General features: G+C 39.3%; 2 long non-coding RNA genes across 3 annotated transcripts; both read left to right on the plus strand.

Moving 5' to 3' along the window:
* Positions 1-390: 390 nt before the first annotated feature.
* On the plus strand, positions 391-8,245 carry LOC104912714. Its single transcript, XR_004160905.1, has 4 exons — positions 391-581; positions 1,540-1,583; positions 2,062-2,170; positions 6,659-8,245. It is a non-coding gene; the product is annotated as an uncharacterized LOC104912714 (long non-coding RNA).
* A 2,741-nt stretch (positions 8,246-10,986) lies between these two features.
* Positions 10,987-17,574, plus strand: LOC104912715. Of its 2 annotated transcripts, none has more exons than XR_794838.3 (5): positions 10,987-11,096; positions 11,286-11,406; positions 11,937-12,115; positions 12,618-16,336; positions 17,043-17,574. It is a non-coding gene; the product is annotated as an uncharacterized LOC104912715 (long non-coding RNA). The 2 variants fall into 2 exon arrangements; XR_794839.3 differs by having other exon boundaries at positions 10,992-11,069.
* Positions 17,575-18,714: the final 1,140 nt, after the last annotated feature.

The following is an 18,714-nucleotide window of genomic DNA, read 5'->3' on the forward strand; positions in this document are numbered from 1 at the left end:
ATCTCATTCATAGGAAAACAATCATTTTGGATGATAGAAGTTATGCTGAGCTCTCAGCCTCCAGAAGAAGTAGAAAACAGTCTGTTAACAAAACCAGTCTGTCTTAGGAGTGAGCAACCAGGGGAAAAAAAAGCACATCAGTGCAGAAGATCTGTCTGTCTCTGACCTACTGCGAGAACACCAGGATCCCCTCAGCAGTGCTGCAATCAGTATTTCTTTTCAGCAGTCTCTCAAGCAAAATTACAGCATCAGTTTGTTCTTCCTGAGCTGACAACACCGAATCCACAACTGGTGGGGTTACATTCATGCCCGTGAATCAACGCTTCTCTCATTAGTGCTTTTTGTTTAAAGTGACTCATCCTATTCATCTTTCCCATCTGTTTCAGGGTTTCTCTGAGCAGAGGAACAAATGAGGATGCAGCTCTGCTAAAGCAGTGGGAGCTTTGCTGCACGGCGGGCTGCTGGGACTGCATGTGGGCCCTCTGAAAAGAGCAAGAGCCGTTGCAAGGCACTGCAGTGAGCACAGCGCCTGGCTGCCCCTTAGGAAACCTTAGGAAGCAGCGAGCATCTCTGTGTCACAGGTGAAACTTCAGCAGGCTGTGCAATGAAATAAGGATATTCTCCCACCACCCCTTTGCCCATTACTCCCATTACCCGTTACAGACAGCAATCCGCAGGGCACCACTCCCTAGCAAACTCATTATTCAGTCAAAAACGTTTTTAAAACAAATACATTTTCCATTTAAAGTCCACATTTGTCTCCAGATACCTAAAAAATATATATATATTCCTACAATTACTCTGTTCTGCCACCTCTGAAGGAAAATACTTCCCCAACTCGTATTTGCTCCCACAACCGTGAAGCCTCAAACGTTCTTTGCATTTACAAAGTTGTGCCTTCTGTCTTTTTCACTTTTCCTGAAGTCACTAACAACTCCTATATCATCCAATCATAGAATGGCCTGGGTTGAAAAGGAGTATTGAAAGGATTAACTAGTTCCAACCCCCTGCTATGTGCAGGTCACCAGCCACCAGACCAGGCTGCCCAGAACCACATTCAGCCGGCCTTGAATGCCTCCAGGGATGGGGCATCCACAACCTCCTTGGGCAACCTGTTCCATTGCGAACCCTGATGACTTATTCCATGGATATTTATTGGCAGCGTAGCAGCAGCCATGCAAAACTAAAAAAATTAAGAAAGAAATTACTGACATAACATTTTAGCGACCAGAATAAGAACTGCTGATTTGTGTGAGTGTGTGCTTAAGTAAATGCTTGTTTTCATTTGCAAGATAAGTTTTCTTGAGATCAGTGCACCATAACAGCCATTTCTAATGGTAAAATATTTCCATCCCTGCAGCTTCCCTGGATACTTCTTGGGACACAGAGCTTGAGAAAAAGTTTGCTTACTTTTTGGAGAATTAAATGCATTTCACTGGTTCAATTTTTTTTTAGTCAAAAATAGCTACAGTGTTAAATTAGTAACAAGTAGCATATTAACAGAACTTAATTTATTGCATTCATCTCTCTTTCCTTTAGTAACTCAACGTGCACCGCAGAGAGAAGGAAAAGTTTTGCTGCTGGTAAGGTAACATTTTGTTCTCCCCAGTTCAGTGTTCTTGAGTTGCTTTTTTGGAGCCCTGGGTTTGTTCTGTTTCATGCCTTTCCCGTAAGCTGCAGCACTGCTAAGCCTGCGTGGATTTGCCAGCTTCAGTTGGAGCACTCCTGTGTTTAAGTTTAGGGATGTGCCTCATTGTTCCTTTGAACTGGAGCCTCATTATATTTTGGGTATGACAAGCATTCTTTTTTTCTCTCTTTATAAACCCACTGTAAAGATTGCCCAAGGACTTCTCAGTACTGCCTGAACCTTTATTGTGACTAAGCCACCAAAGAGCTTTAAGGGGTTTGGTAGAATTCATTTCTTATGACTACTGAGTAGACCCCTGGATAAATGTAGTGACTGCTGTGATGAAGCGTTTACCCAAACAGAAGACATTTGATTTGTTTTTCTCTAGGGTTGGAGATATTTAGCACTGATTTTGCATTTCTTTTTAACTTTAGGTAGCTTTAAGCCAGCATTATGATACCACATTGTGAGATGCTCTAGAAGGCTCTGGGAGATGCTGGAAGACCCACCTTTGAAACAAGAAGCCCAGTTTAACCATATCAGGTAGGAAAGATAAGGGTAGTGCAGAACTTTTAACGAGCACAGGGATCAGTGGGAATAGAAAATGGTTTTTGAAGGTTCCAAAGAAATGGTAGAATGAGTTTTAAGACATAGCATCATTTGGGGATTACAGCTTCTTCAGATAAGAACAGCACTAAAACCACTGAATACATCCAATGACGAAAACAAGTTCCAAAGTTTTGTTTTAGATTTATGAATGGCAAGAAATACAGTAAGATGAATACAAACAGAACCTTTTCCTACATGGTATGACAGGCCCACTTAAAAATCATGAATATTCCCCCATCATAAAGAAGCCTAGAGACATCTGTCATGCTATAAGGTGCACAAGGTGATCCTAGTTACCAATACTGGAGGCTGTGAACATGCTGGTGCAAGCTTGTGAGTGAATGACAGTAAATACAAGCAAGATCAACTGTATTTAAAATAAGCATTGAAATCTTGTACGGAGTTTAAATTTAATTCAGTAGGATTCAACAAGAGATCTAGGCTAAAAAAAGAAAATCAAGAGAATTTTTTATTATTTGCTCTTAAAAAAAAAAAAGAGAGAGTGAGAAAATGAAAACCCTAGCCTGAAATTTACAGCATCACAAAGCTAAGCACGTTGTCCGTGTGCCTGGTGACCTGTGTGTCTCCAAATGCATCCCTGTTGACACTGCTTCTTCATCACGTGTGACTGTATGATTATACCTCTGGTCTGAAGTAACTGCTACAGGCATAGGTGAATGCACTGATCTTCAGCAGGGGTGCTGGCATTGACCTCAATGCTGCAAACCTTCCAGTCATTTCTGAGAAACTAGAGAATTCTGCCATGGTTTCTGAGCTCAAGGTACGACCTCTCCATCCTAATTGAATAATTCAAAGTACTTCTGAAGTAACAGATGAGAAAGTTATGTGTGGAGGTCTGAGTACATGGAATTTACTTATCAGTAGGAAAACCAACTTTTCCAGATTTACAAACTTAGCAGAAGACACTGAGTTCTTTTGGCTAAAACAAGTGAAAAACATAATAACTGAAGTGAGACGTCAGCCTCCTTTGGATAGGAATTTCATTGAGGCGAGGGTTTGAAATAGTAAGGTCAAATTAAAAACAGGCAGAAGTTCTACATACACAATCTTTAAAGTCAATAGACAATCTGGATGAGAGGACAACCTACCTAAAATGCTACTGAAACAAGATTATTTTTCTTACTTTTTAAATTAGCCTGAGCTCGATCCAATTATGCTAAAGAAAAATACAGATCAAAGGCTTACATAAACCAGAGACATCATAAAACAATATCCAGTCGAGCAGGCAAGAGCACATATCTGCAGCTTATTGGAACTCAGAACGAGAAGATCTAAACTGAATAACCAATAAAATGTTCTTGGTTTATTTAACTCACAAGATGAGGTTGTTAATGCCAGACCGCTGCACAATTTATTTTGTGCACACGACATCAGTGTTGGAAATATGAGTCGAGGTCAAAAACCAATACACATTCTGGATGATATTTAAAACAACATTTGATATTGACTGAGGTACATTATACACCAAGCAACACGCACAAAAAGAAATATAGTTTAATATATCTTCTCTCTGGTACTCATCTGGACTATTTCTTATACGTGCTCAAAATGTATCATCCTGTGGTTTTGTGTGCAAGAGGAAGCAAATGAAAGAGAATTTGGATTGTATTTCTACCTCAGTAATTTAGCCATCCAATCTGCTCCGTACCTTCTTACTAATCTGCACAGTAGAATTGAAGGGCAAAACATCAGCTGATGTCGAATACATATTCATGTACAGCAAGAGAAGCATGTGCCATGTGGTATTGCTAAGCAGATCAGCAAGTAAAAAGGGAAAAACGTGCATACGTGGAACAAAAGATCCTGAATAAGTGATAGCTTCAAAGCTATATGTTTTTGCCATTGCAACCAGATTCTCTCCCCCGAAGAGAAATGAAAGCATGTTGCAAATCAAGAAATTCAGAGGTTTTCTTGCTTTTGTCCCCAGTATGACATAGATGGAGACATCAGGAGACACTGATGGGCTTCGAGCTCTGGAAAATACAGTTTCCTTCCTATAAGTCGTGATTTTCTACTTGTACTGTCATAATCATACCTCAGTACCCTCAAGCCCAAATCCCTTATGCAATACCTGTACAATATGATACCGCTGCATATGATTTGTTAGCAAAAAGAATGCGCTCTCAGCTATTGAATATGCACATAGTCATTAAAAGCAACAGTCACCCTTATGGATCAGAACAAAGCCAAAGAACAGGACCAAATTACTTCAACCACAGATTATTATTGAATTGCACTAGGTATGGAAAAGCATAGAAATGAAAGAAGCCATACAAATTTAGAAACTGAAGAAATAATAGATATTTGAAATCCGTCACACGGAATCATACTTGCTCAAAACTCAAGGGAAAAGTCCTGGAAGATGACCCAGCACTGCTCTGAGCGTCCACTCGGAACAAAGTGATTGCTGAAACCTACTGCCATATAAAAACATTGCCAAGTCCCAAAGATTTGATTTAAACATGAAGATACACTGACTTCTTGTTCAGTACACCTTCCTTAAAAGTAACCCAGAAAAGAGGTATTTTCTTTCCTTAACATAACTAATGCTATATTTACAGTAAAAATAGAAAGACATTCATGCATCGCTTGATAAACAATGAAGTAAGAGCAGTGACACCCACCTGAAGCATTTTCCCCAGGCTTCAGAGTCCCTCCCACCCTGTCATAAGCCGTTTATTCAGATTTCTTTAATTCAGTGCTTCAGTAAACACTGTGAAATCTAGGTTTTCCACTAGCCACAGAGCTACAGTTCACACATCTCCTACGTTTTAGCAGCTAACAAATGCGAGGAGGCCAGGTCAGCTGGGATGTCTCCCACAGAATTGCATCCTGGAAGCCTTTCCAGAGGCTCGATCATGAAGTCACCGTAAAGAAGGAACACTTGAGTACACTACAGAGGGGTCTTGGGAGTTCACAGCCTCCCAGAGCCTACATGGGTAAGATTATGAATGCTCAGGCATGGTTCTGTTTGTTTGCTGGACCAGAAAACTGAATGCAAAGGAGGTGCTCCTTAAAGGCCGATGCCCTCATCTGCTTTTCTCATGCGTTTCCTTGTCATGCTAGCAGAGGGAAAGCCTCACAACTTTTCAGCAATAGGGCACTTGGGGAAGTTTTACGCGTTGCAAATTGTTACCATGACTCTGACTTTTAAATCACTTGGTGCCTCCAATTAATTTGCTGTCTCGGAGATGAAATTTGGAAAAGAAAAAAAAAATGGAGAGTGACGGAGGACTGGCAGTTGTATTATTATTTTCTATAAACATGCAAATAGTGAGGCACCCTAACAAAGCCGAGGAGTTCCGCTGTAGGAACTTCAAAGGGGAGTGAATCCCCATACAGAGAGATTACAACAGCTTTGATGTTCCCAAAACAACCTATTTTTCCTACAAGTTTAAAAGAATATGTTTCAGCGAATAGGGAACCTTTGACAAAGAGCAATCCTCAAACATTTTTGATGCTATCTGTATGTGTTATGTAAATTATATGTTATTGATGCAGTTGTCAAAACAGAACTATTATTGTTGGTGCCAGATAAGCAAAAACAATATTTATAATAGGAACTCACATAGACTGAACTGATAAATATTCCAGTTAATTGCTCACGACCACCAATCTCTGATTATCAAATAGATTCCTATTGGATACATCCTAACAGTTAAGCGAAGAAAATGCTACTGGAAATGTACGAGTACAAAGTGGAGCATCACACAGTGTACAGCTCTGCATGATTTACTTAAATTTTCCACTCAACTGTCACTCAAAATATGCTGTTATTCAATGAGAAACACTCGTAGAAGTAAACCCTACATCCCCTGCCTGCTTCAGTGGATTATTTTCCTTTATTGGGTCGTTCCGTGAGCATCCACAACTGCACTGAACACACTGGGTGTCATCAAACAAAGCCATTTGGAAGCACAGCCATTTTATAACGACCACGAGACTGCTGTGGTCTAGGCTGAGAAAAACAAGGAACGTAACTCAGAAATCAGCAGAAAGTTTGAAAACACAGAAATTGTGCTGACAGCACTGTGACAGCTGACTGCCATATCGTGTCTAATTACTTTAAATGAATATTACAAAAAAAATATTCAAAGCTGACAAGAGGAAACACTGCAAGAAATGGGGATGAGGAGTAGACAAGACTAACATTTTTTTTTCAGCTCCTTTAAACCAGAGCTATTAATCTATTTTTCTATGGAATACAGTCAAACTCAACAGCTGTAACTTACACAAATGAAATTCCTACCATTTGCCACAATGAAGCATTAGTATAACAAAACAGGACGCAACCTGGAGTTTTTTCTCCTTTGTTTTTCTTTTATTCATTATTGAACAGTAAGTCATGTAATTGTATCACATCCATTTCAACTCAAAGATATTCCACTGATTTTTTTGCAGCTTCGCTGGGCTGACCCATGTCCACAGACAGAAGACTACCAAAGGTTTCTGTGCACTCCAGTAACGGTGCAGGAATTGCTCTGGTCTTCCAGCGTGAGGATGCACAACCCCCACCCTCTCTTTCTGAAACCAAAGCAAGTCAGAGAGGAGTTCAAATACAATGAACTTCAGAAAAGAAGCCGCAGAGGACAAATATCCACCTAATCAGTGGTAATACTTAAAACAGGAGTCATTATATCCCAGACTTACTCTTCAGGACGGGTTATTAAGAGGATCTATTTAACAGTATGAGAGCTTGCAGCTTGCCCACACCATTCCAGCCTTTGTTTCAGGTCATTCTCTCATTAACATGCCATGCATAATTATCTATTCTGCCTGGATGCCTGAATTGTAGTTATTTCATTCTCATTTTCTTTTTTTTAAATATAAAATGTATACACATCTGCCTGTTATTCACGCTATTAAGGAGTTAACTTTCTGCTGATTTACCGAGAAGCTAAAACTGGTTATTCATCTGACGGCGCTGTGAACGCTACGTGACAACTGCAGCCTCTCTCATTGATTTGCTCTAAGATGCTTTGCAGAAGTTCTTCCTCTTCCAATAAAATAAGTACAGGTCATTAATTATCTTTTCAAAACAAACCCCACAGAAACATTGAATTTCTTCGTACATGTTTGCATTCTTTGAATGAAGTTACAATATCCATTTTCCAATTTTACAGTCTACTGCATCCCACCAAATATAATTTGCGGGACTTCAACAAGCCAAGTCATGTACACATGCAACTTTCCTCCTTTCACTAATGCACTAAAGTTTGAACTGAGTACTTTGACATGTTAGGGTTTCCAAACAGTAAACTTTAAAACAAGTGCTACTCCTTCCTTGCAGCAAAAACACTTAGGTGTGATTCTTTCACTATCACTTCTTAAATCCCATGATATCCCACAACTCCCAAAGAAGTTTCAGTCTGATACTTCCAGATTACTTAATCCTTCAATTATTTTTTAACTCCTGCCTCTCACAACATTAAATCATGCAACTTCTTTCTGCCCTGTTATAAACTGTCATATTTTTTAGCAGGAATTGCATTTGACAAAGAAGGTTAATTCCAAGCTTTTTACTGGAAATAGAGATGTTGCCTTTGAAAGAAAAATTCTGTTATCACTCTATGTTAATTTGAGATCAGGGGCGTTGAAACTAGATGATCGTTCTGATCCTTTTCAACCCAAGCCATTCTACGTTTCTATGATATGATTCTATGATATGATGAGTAGATCAAAGTGGATATTTTGTGTTCTACCTACAAAATCCGTAGTACCACAACAAATCCTTTCCGCACCCTCCTCCACTTGTTGTCTTCCAAGGAACATATGAGAAAAGTCAGGAACAAGAATATTCCTTGGAAATGTTCCTACTGGGCTTCTCTCTCATGTCTGAATACAGAGCCCCCATCTTTCTTTGGACTTCAAAATACCACAACATTTAGGCAGATGCAGGCATTGAAATGTTTAAATGCACTGAAGGGCATTGTTTAGAGGGAAATATTGGTGATAGGTGGATAATTGGAATGGCTGATCTTGGAGGTTTTTTTCCAACCTTGGTGCTTTTTTGATTCTACGATTTTAATATTTTGGGGTCTTTTTTTTTTTTTAGATTCTCTTTCCTAACCTGATCTCATTTCTGTTTCAAATACTACTGCTTATCTTTGGAAATCCAGATTCTGTTTCACTTTTTAATGCTTGCCTTTCTAAAGGCAGACAAAATGGTTTGGGTTTTTTTTCAAGCCACGTCTGCTTTCTCTAAGAAATGTCACTGTCTATTTTTAAAGGCCTTACTCTTTCCTTTGCTGATTTGTTATGTATTTACAACACAAACTCTTCGCTTATATAGAGGAGCTTTATGTTTCCTACCATCTGGCCTAGTAGTCATTCTCCACTCATGCCATATTTCTACTCCTCTCCTGTACCTGAGTGATGTGTTTGCACTGAAAAACTGCCATAAAATCTGTCAGTTGTGGAAAAACAAATAGAAGCAGTGAAAGAGGAAAATCTTGGGAAGGTTTTCTTGTGATGTTTTTTTTTTGTTGTTGTTGTTTTGTTTTGTTTTGTCTTTTTTGAAGTAAACCATCACATGCACTTCCTTATAAGTTGAACTTGATTTCTTTCTTATGCAACAGGAAAACGTTAGGTATTCAATCATACACCTCTGACAGGCCCTCACCTTTCATTAAAAACATAAATATATTTTTTACAGAGGCTCCATCTTGTCATGCCGCTGCATACTCCAGCACTAAAACACCCTGCCATCTTTGTGGGCTTTTCATTTGCCACCCTAGGCCTCTATAGGACAGGTAGGCCAAGTTAAATTGAAGAAGTTCAGCAAAATGATCTTTCTTAACAATGCCCAGAGGCAAGTCTCAGACAGAAGCGTGGAAGAGCCTTTTTCAGAGTGCTGGGTCAGCAATCACGACGTGATAGATTTTGTTGGTAATTTTAGGGTGTTTCTTTGTAGACATTGAGTTGAAACAAGGCCATGGGTTTTTCTGATGGGGTTATACGCTGATTGAAATTCTGTGGCTCAAACCCCAAATTTAAGTTTGATTGCGTAAGTTATTAGATTAATGTTTGTCCTACATCTGAATGACAGAGTGGGAAAATAGCATTAAATACAAACCTCCTTGAGGAAACCCACTACAAAACAGCTATTCAAACAGAGTGGGAAGATGATTACACCTCAGATTACGTTTTTAGATTGCTTTGCGTTCTCTAACAAGAAATTCTTCTCTTCAAACAGCCTTTGCCAATCTCTCTCTCAAACAAACAAGAGAAAAAGGCAAAGCAAAACAGAGCGACCAGATTGCAGCTCAGAAATAACACCAACTCATTTTACTTATTACATTTCCTTCCTGCTATCTTTTTAACAGTCCTGCTCAACACTCAGTCCCATCTCCCCTTGTGAAAGTTCTTAAATTTTTCTGCCATGATTTCATTTGAGAGCGTAGGTCCATATTTCACAATGGTTTTGAATGATGAGTGATAAACTGTAATTAACACCACACTGTATTTGGATACAATTGGTTTGTACTGCTTAAAAGAAAAAAAGAGAAGATATGTAAAACCACAAAGCTTATTAACATTGAACTATGACTTCTGCACATCGCGTGACTTGTTCTTAGACCAAAGAAGTCAGCAACAAGATGCCCAGTAACATGAACGCTCCTGAAAATTACATTAAAAAGCATGAATGAAATACCATTTTATTTAATACATTCTGGCATTTTATTATTATTTTTTTAATTAAATTTTTTAATTAAAACCAACCACTAGAAGCTGACTTTGCAAAAGGTTTTCACTCCTTCCAACTTTCCTACCTGGCAAAGTTTATCAGCCAGCACCAACTCTGCATCCTTGGTGCTATTTATGGTCTGAGGGGTATGTGGTGATCTTTGTTTACTCAGTGACAAGAGGGCTTAAGGCTATAGTCTGTTTTTAACTTTTTTAAAATAAATCTTCCATAGCAGAGATGCAATCCTCAGTAGGTTGCAAAGAGATATTACTGATGAGATGTAAAACCAAGTTGTATTTCATTAAAATCTCTTTTTACTTTAATTGAGCTTTAGTGTTCTTAGAAAAAAGAAAGGGGTCATTAACTCTTTACAGTACACAACCACTGAGAATGTGAGTATACAGACATGGGAGACAGAACATAACCTCGGAGTCACTTAGGGAAATTCCAAGGTATGTAGCAACAGCTATTGCTGAAAGAGTTTATGCTTCATACCATTAAGTAAAATAGTACTACCATTGTCATTTTAAGATGATAGGAATTAAGAAGAGACTATAATTAAAGCAATGTTTTGATCTCCCAGTTTTTTGTGATCCAAGCAAACCAACATAAGGATTCCCACAGCATTAAGCAGATTCATTTTAGTACCTGCAGTAAGGAATCAAGAAATCTAAGATCAAATTCAGTATGCTAGATTATCCTCTAGAGCTTCTATCAAGCTAGTAATACTTGTACTATAAAAACACCTCAAACTATGTGTGATCGTATGGTTTGACAATACAGCATGTCAAAAAATTTGCATGACCTTGAGCAGCCTGAGTCACGCCAGTACTCGAACAGAAGGTTCAATTTGTTGCTCAGCTGTTGCTCGCTGCTCACCTGTTAACACTTTGCTGTGGGAAAACCTACAGCTGCAGTGCAATCACTGTCAGCCAATAGAGAGAGGCTCTCCCATTTCTCATTGGACGTGGCTGATTGCCTCGTTGGAAGTGCTGTGTCTGAAGGCGGTATAAAAAGGCAGATTGAGGGCTGAGAGCTGCAGTGTGGAGTTCTGGGTTTGTGGATGGCTTGCCTGTAGTGGTTGTGTCTTGGTGAAACTGCTGTCTCTCTTTTTAAAAGCATGGGGTATGTTGTGATGGATTTGGTGTTGAGGTATGTAACGGGGTGTGGGTGGTTATTAAACTTAGCAAGGCTCTTTTTGTGTGCTTTTGGTGTTATTTATGGTCTTTTGGTACGGGGACAAGCTTTTTTCACTGGTGTATGTTGACAGGGTAAGTAGCTACAAGTAGAAGCTAGAGTGTAGAAGCTGCGTATAAGCTTTTGAAAGTCTTTCTTTCCTAGGACAATTGAGTACTGGAGCAGCCTGCTCAAAGAGGTCACGGAATTTCTTCTTCAAGAGATTTTTGAAAGAAGTCTGGATGTTTTTCCTGTGTGATCTGCTGCATGGAACCTGCTTTAGAAGGTGAATTGGACTTAAGTCTCTAGAAGTCCCTTTTAACCACTATGATTCTACTTGGGGATGTGTGTTAGTGACTTTTTTGCATTCCTAGTTGGGGAAATTAGTAAGTAATAAGGTATGGGTTACACTCTGTTTTAGAGTATTGGTTTCCAGTGTTTTTCATTGTTTCTTTTCACTTTTGGACAAAGCGAGGTAGCTACTGTTGATGGGGTGAGTATGTATGTTGTGTGGTTAGAACTCAGCAGGATTGTCATGTTTTAAGGGATAGGCTTGTCTCTATTGGTTTGGTTGGGATTTCTTGTACTGGGGCTGGTGTGGGGTTTGCTTTGCTAGGGACATATCAGAGGTTCATCTGTAGCTCTCAAAAAACCAGTCTTTCGCAGTGAACTTTTCTCGGAAACCACTGAAGTTGTTTCCATCCTATAAAGCATTCAAAGAAGAGTGTGACCCTTAATCTTTAGTTAACAAGACCAATGTTATTAGACTGTTAGACTACTCTAATGAGTAACTATCTTTTCTGGTTCTAATTACAGGGAAGAGCACTTGCAAGATCACAAGGAATGTATGAGAGGCCAGTTGCTCGAATAGGTGTTCTACCAGCTGGCTGTGCACTCAAGTTAGAATGGTGAAACAAGCTACTAGGAATCAGAATAAAAGTTGAAAAAGGAAGTAGAATACTGCTGCTTGTTGCTTGGATTTGTAACAGAAAAGGGTAAGGAACAAGATTACTACAGGAGCATCTAATGGTGAAGTTCTTCTTTCTTGTTGGGATTTGGGAATAGGATAATGTATGTGAAGAGCATTATCACTCAAGCTTGATGTGAAGGTGTTTAAGTAGTGAATTTACTGGGGTGAAATTTCCTGTGTTTCATAGAAATTTGTGCAAAACAAGGTTAGCTTGACTCCTAAAACTGCTCCTAAGGAAAATTAAGGGTGGAAGGGGATTTTGTTGCAATTGGATAAAATTTCTAGGGGTTTGTTCAAGTCTGATTTGTGAGGGAAGGTAAGTAGATAATACTAACAACTGAGATACAATGGTGTTAAGAAGTGTAGGGCTAAGGATCTACTCAAGCCCATTCAACCAGGTCTTGTCGTATATAACAGGGTGAAAAAATCACTATTAATTGTGGTTCCTCAGTTGTTTGTTTTCACAACAGAGCTTAGCTCACAAAGCCAGTTGCTGTAAGAGCTAAAAGATGACCTCTGCGTTTCAGGTTTCTTTACAGGTAGGAGCAGTAACAGAAAACATAACTGACATCTGGGTAAATGCAGGTAAGGAAGAATGAAGAAAAGGATGATTGTGGGGGGGATCATCAGGCAGAGCAACAGGAAACACTATGAAAAAAGATCAACAAGTAAAGGTAAGGCACACTCACTTACAACTAACTTCAAACTAACTTAGAAACTAACTTGAACTTCTTTCAAACCTGTACTCTTAGAAAGTGAAATCTTACTCTCAATCTTACCCTGTCAGACTTACTTACAGACAAATGTTCCATCTTTCAAACTTGCTATCTTTCAGCCTTCAAGGATACAAACTTTGAAACTTCCCAACTTACAGACATACATTCAAACTTATGTGCAATCTTCGATCTTTCAAACTTAGAAAGCAAGATACCAACTTAGAAACCAAGAAACTTGCATGCTTCAAGCTTTCAAACTTAGAAACCTAGAAACTTAGAAAATAACTAAGAAACCACCTTACTTGGAAAATTAGCACTTAGAAAACTAGATCCCTGAACATTCAAACTTCAAGCCTTCAATCTTACTTACTTAGAAACACAAACTTTCAGACTTCACATTTTTAAACTTACAGAACTAGTAACTTACAAATATAGAAACTTAGAATCTATGTTAGAAATGTAGAAATTTAGAAACTAACTTACAAACTGACTGACTTAGAAAATTAGAACTTTGATACTTATAAGTTACTTAGAAGCTTAGACACAGAACTTAAAACTTGGAAACTTTGAACTTACTCAGAAAATTAGAACTTAGAAACCCGGACGCTTAGAATGTAGTTAGGAAACTAGAACTTGGAAAATTCTAACTTACTTTTGAACTTCAAAGGTACAGACAAACTTTCAAAGTTCCAGGCAATGTTCAAACCTTCAGACTTAAAAAAAATAAAATAAAATAAAATTTCAATTTTTCAGACTTTCAAATCTACTTCCACACTTTCAATCTTGAAACGCACAGCTAGATAAACTTCTAAACTTCAGTCTTACAAGCATGCTTCAAACTGTCAAACTTCAAACATACAGAAAAACTTTCAAACTTACTTTCACGTTTATTTAGAAACTTTCCAATGAGTATATAAACTTTCAATCTTAGCACCTTAGAAATAAGCTTTCAAGCCTACAAGCAAACTTACAAGCTTTCATACTTACAAGCTTTCTTACAAACTTACACACTTTGAACATTTTGACTGATGAGCGTGGCCTACTGTAGGGAGGTGTGAATACATGCACAGTTCATTAAACAACAAGAGTAGTTATGAGAGTTTACCCAAGTCAAGCAATGCTAGGTAATTGTGATGTTGCTTTGTGGTAAGCCACCTGTCACGAAGCACTTCCAGCTGAAGACTCAATCTGCTGCACAGCCTCCAGATGATTTCTAATTAGTGTAAATTTTACCTGTGGCACGGAACCAATATCGCAAAATGATAGTTGTTTGTTTTGTACTTCCTTTTGCTCTCTTCTTCCCAGCGCTGCAAAAATGGATCTTTCTCAGAATCCTAAGTAAATCTGTGGCGTTAAGTTCTAAGAGAAGCCTTCCCCCTTCATTTGAGGGAAGGGCGCTATTTCCTACTAAGAGGGAAGGAAGCCTGAGATCTCGAGAGGAAAAGGGTGTGGAAAAAAAAATATATATATATATTAAAAAAAGAGATTAAAGAAAGGAAAACCCTCACGTTTAGCACCAGATGTTGTCCATAACTTCAGACAGTCTGAGCAGTGCTCACTGCTGGCACTGACATGAAAGGAACTTCTGCCAAAGTTCTCAAAGGCCAGAGAAAACCAAAGCCAACACCGAGACACACACCAATTCCTTTCTGCTTGCGAGGGAATGGCAGGAAGCAACGCTCCCATGCTTAGACTGCACCAGCGTTTCTACTGCCTTAAAATATTATAGCTGCTATCCTGTTAGAGTTTTCTGCTTACATTCTGTCTCTGGCCCAAACACCCTGTGACATCTGAACAGCGGTCTCCTTTCCCTGGCTCACGCACCTTGCTCCCTTACCAAGATTAACAATATTAACAGTAAAATAATTGCTGCTCAAGTTAGTTATACTTTTAAACACAACTGGAAAGCAGCAGCAGACTTTTGAGACTCTTCAGGAGGTCAGCTACACTTTTTGCCTTATCAAAGGAGAATGCTAACATGAGTTATAGTTTTTAACCATTTCATCGCTGGAGTAAGAAAAAAAAAAACTTTCTACTCTGAGTTACCTGCGTGGTCTGGGAAAGCTTGACGGAGTGACAGTTAAATGCCATAGTGCTCACTGGGTTATTTCTTTACATAGCATTTCTCATAATTACAAAATGCCAAATTCCTTACCTGCCTGTCAACTATCTTGTCTTTCAGTCCCCCGACACCGTCTAGCAGCAGATAACAAGCGGCAGCACAACAAAAGCTGTCCGAGATTTCCTTCCTCCCTGGAAAGCAATCAGGACGCGTGCGTTATGAGTTTCAGCAGAATGATTGGTTGTACTCATTAACTCAGGCTGCACAGAAAGTATCTTTCACTCAATTAATCTCCAAGTAGGGGGATAGTACTTGTGAATCATCTTGCCTCTCCTCGTTGCTCGGTTAGCTGTAATTTTGTGCTCCGCTACTGCTCGCTGTTCGGAGAAGCTGTGGCCATGACAAATAGCAGCCACGCTCGTTACAGCTACTTTGGCATTCTTGTGACAACCTGCACCGGGGTATTCCTAATTAAAGCTCAGGAGACTGGAGTTTCGCTAGTAATAATATGCTCTGGATGTAGTTTGATTGCTCCGAGTTATGTTTGAACTTGTATTTTTAAAAGAGACGATCGTTAAATTAGTTGAATACGCAAACACGTGCGCTTCCACACCCGCAGATGCCAGACTTGGAGAATATGGCTTGCTCTAGTGGCTGGCAAACCTGCCCACGGCAGAATCTTGGAACTACATGATCTTTGAAGTCCCTTCCAACCCAAGCCGTTCTCTGATTTTCAATAGGTGCCTCCCCAAAACCCTGATAAGCACGTGCTGATGCCTACAGAGACTATTAAACGGAAAATAAGTTACTGTATACAAAAACTATACAATGATATCTTCATTTTGTGGCAGATATACGTTTCGTGCAACGCACTGCTGGAAACGTGCTACACTGGCAGTCCGTGCTTCACGGCGTTGAAAATGGTTCCTGACCCGTGCAGGGATGTGATTTATGTAGCGTATTTATTCTTATCTATGGAGAACACCTTATAAATTATACACTTCTCTTTACACACTTTGTCTTTTTTCTGCAAGGGGAAGGTCATCTCATCCATTTGTGTTGGAGAGAGCAGTCGCAGCAGGAGAAAGACAAACCTGAGTGTATTCGCAGTCTTTATCTCATTCATAACCAGATATCCACTTACACCACTTATTCCTTTCCATTCTTATGCTCTCTAGGTAACATAGTGGACATACTGAATAACGTATAATTTCATATACTCCCTTATGCTAAAAAAATTCATTATCGCAAAGTCAATTAAATGTGTAGGTTGCTCCAAAAGTAATGCTTCCTACTTATTTCCTAGGAAACTACAGCAAATGCAAAGAGTACGGCAACGCTATTTGACCGAGAAGTTTATCAGCTACAAAATGCTGTTTATTTCTCAGTGTGGTCACAACCATTAGCTTTGAACTTCGACCGGCAATGAACAAGAGCTTGCACGCCGTACTTGTAAAAATCTGCACGGGTAAGGATGACCCACTGCTTCGCAGCAGTGCTAGGAAAATATTAACTGTGACCTATGTAGATTCAACTGTGACGTACAACTCAGAGTTCGTCTGGTCAGAAGTGGCAGCTAATGGGACCCCAGAAAGTCCACCTTGCACTGAACTGCTTCAGATGCAACCTGAAGGAGCCTCAGAAGTTCCCAGTTGAGGGCAGTGGGCATAGGGTAAAGCCCACGCAGGAGATGCTTCTCCTGCCATTTGTTAGACCAAACTAAATTTGCTCTTTGACTCTGCTATTCTTTCCTCTTCGGCGTTTAGGTTCAACACTGTGATCATTCCTATATCAGCACCAACAACATTCAGCCTCTTCAAAAAAATCAACATTTCTTCTCCCAGCATGTTTTCTCCTCCACACTTTCTACTGCGGTTGACCATCACTCACTAATCTTCTTCAACAGCACTGCTCTATATTGTAAATACAAAATGAAATTTTAAAAAAGCTCATTACTTCCCATGCCAAGTAACTGGCTGTACGTCAGGTGCAGCAGAACTTCCCTGTGAGCGTAACGGAGCGCAATCTGAGCTATCCCTGAGAGGCTAGAGCCTTCTTTTAAAGACAAGGGTGAAAGAAATCTCAGTTTTCAACTCAAACTTTCTCTTACAAGCAGAGTTTTGGAAAAAAAAAAAAATTAGCTAACAACGGTTTTGACATTTTCTTTCCTCTAGATTTCTCCAACCTGGATATCTCACTTAAAAAGACATCACCCAGACATTGACCATCTGATGCGCTAAATCTGAATGGGTCATTATTTTGAAAAAAGATGAAAAGGAGCGGCCGTGCTGTGAGTTCTGTGGGCACTGCACCAAGGACAAGCACAGCCTTATTCTGCAGATTAATCACTCACTTAAACGAAATGAGAAGCATCAGAAATTGAAAACTAAGATTATTAAGCCAGTCACAAATTTAGAAGAAACTCATTGGAATAGAATACGGTCAGAAAGTCATATATAGGGCCAAATTGCTTACAAATATTTCTGCACGTTTGAATTAGAATTCCTGTTTCTCATCCAAACCAAGTTTATGCTCATTATGTTTACTCTCGCATTTTATCTTTGTGTGAGAAAGGTTAAATAAAAGCATTTGGCGAGTTTTTGCAATTAAAGAGCTTTCACAAGTTGTTAATATTCGTTACTGGTATTGTCCGCATCCCACCTACAAACACAGAATTTCCCTACTGACTCTATAACATGAGAGTTCACATCAACTTCCTCCAATTCTATCAATATTCATTTCTTCTCCTTGATTAAAATGCAAACACCCACAGTCTGAAACCGCACGACCCTCACAGCTTCGCTCAAACGTAACCCAACTGACCAAAGTCAGTGTAAGTCTGCCTCTCAGATTTGATCAGCGTTTGGAAACATCTCTAATTTCTTCCCACGCAAGGTAAGATCTTATTGCTGTATCCTCGATGAGCACTGGAAACTTCTCTTAAAACTCATGATGTTATTATTGAAAGGCTACTTTGTTAAGACTGTATTACACGGCCACCTGTTGCGATGGTGGAAAAAGAAATCCCACTCATCTCTTATTAACAGGTTTCAGCGTATTGTATTCAAATCATAAACTAAGATGGCTCATGAATATTTCCTTTCAAATTAGAATACCGTTTTCTCATGTGAAATGGACTTTATGATAATTCAGAGCTTATCTTCACAGTTTGATGTCTTTGTCCTTCCTTAAACAAATAGTCTGCATATTAACACAGTGATAACTGTCCTTTGACTTACCCAGAAAACTAATGAGTATTCAGCTAAGATGGCTCGTCTTCTAATCGCCTCTACCTGGTGTTTTATTGTTGGTGTCTCTCAGCATTTTGAGCATTTTGTACCAGACCGAACAAATACTTCACTGGCATTTACCTACCAACAGAAAGTTTCCTTTCCTCATTTCCAACAGATAGCTAAATACATTTTAAAAAATGAAGGCAAACAACGGAGCAAACGATGATGGTCGAGAAGAGAAGGTCACAGTGCAAACACCCTTCCTGCTGTAACGCAGCACTGCCACACCTCTTTTGGCCGTTTCCATCAAAGCACCACCTCCAGACCCACTGCGCTGCTCAGAGGGCAGATCAGGAAATCATTTCATTTCTTTTACCTTCAATCTCTCTGTGCAGCGGTTTTCCTTTTTTTAGACATACATAGTTATCATATTTTCTTTGCAAATTCGTTAAGAGTAGGTCAGCAAGGAAAAAGCAAAGCACATTAAGAAGTTTAATTTCCATAATTCCTGGATTTTTCCTGGATGAAAAAGAAGTCGTTGCTGGCTGAAATGAAAGAACCAGGCACGCACTCCGTGCGAGAACAAAACTGCTTTTCTCTTCACTCGACTCTC

Source organism: Meleagris gallopavo, chromosome 11 (assembly GCF_000146605.3).
Source record: "Meleagris gallopavo isolate NT-WF06-2002-E0010 breed Aviagen turkey brand Nicholas breeding stock chromosome 11, Turkey_5.1, whole genome shotgun sequence".
NCBI classification, from domain to species: domain Eukaryota; kingdom Metazoa; phylum Chordata; class Aves; order Galliformes; family Phasianidae; genus Meleagris; species Meleagris gallopavo.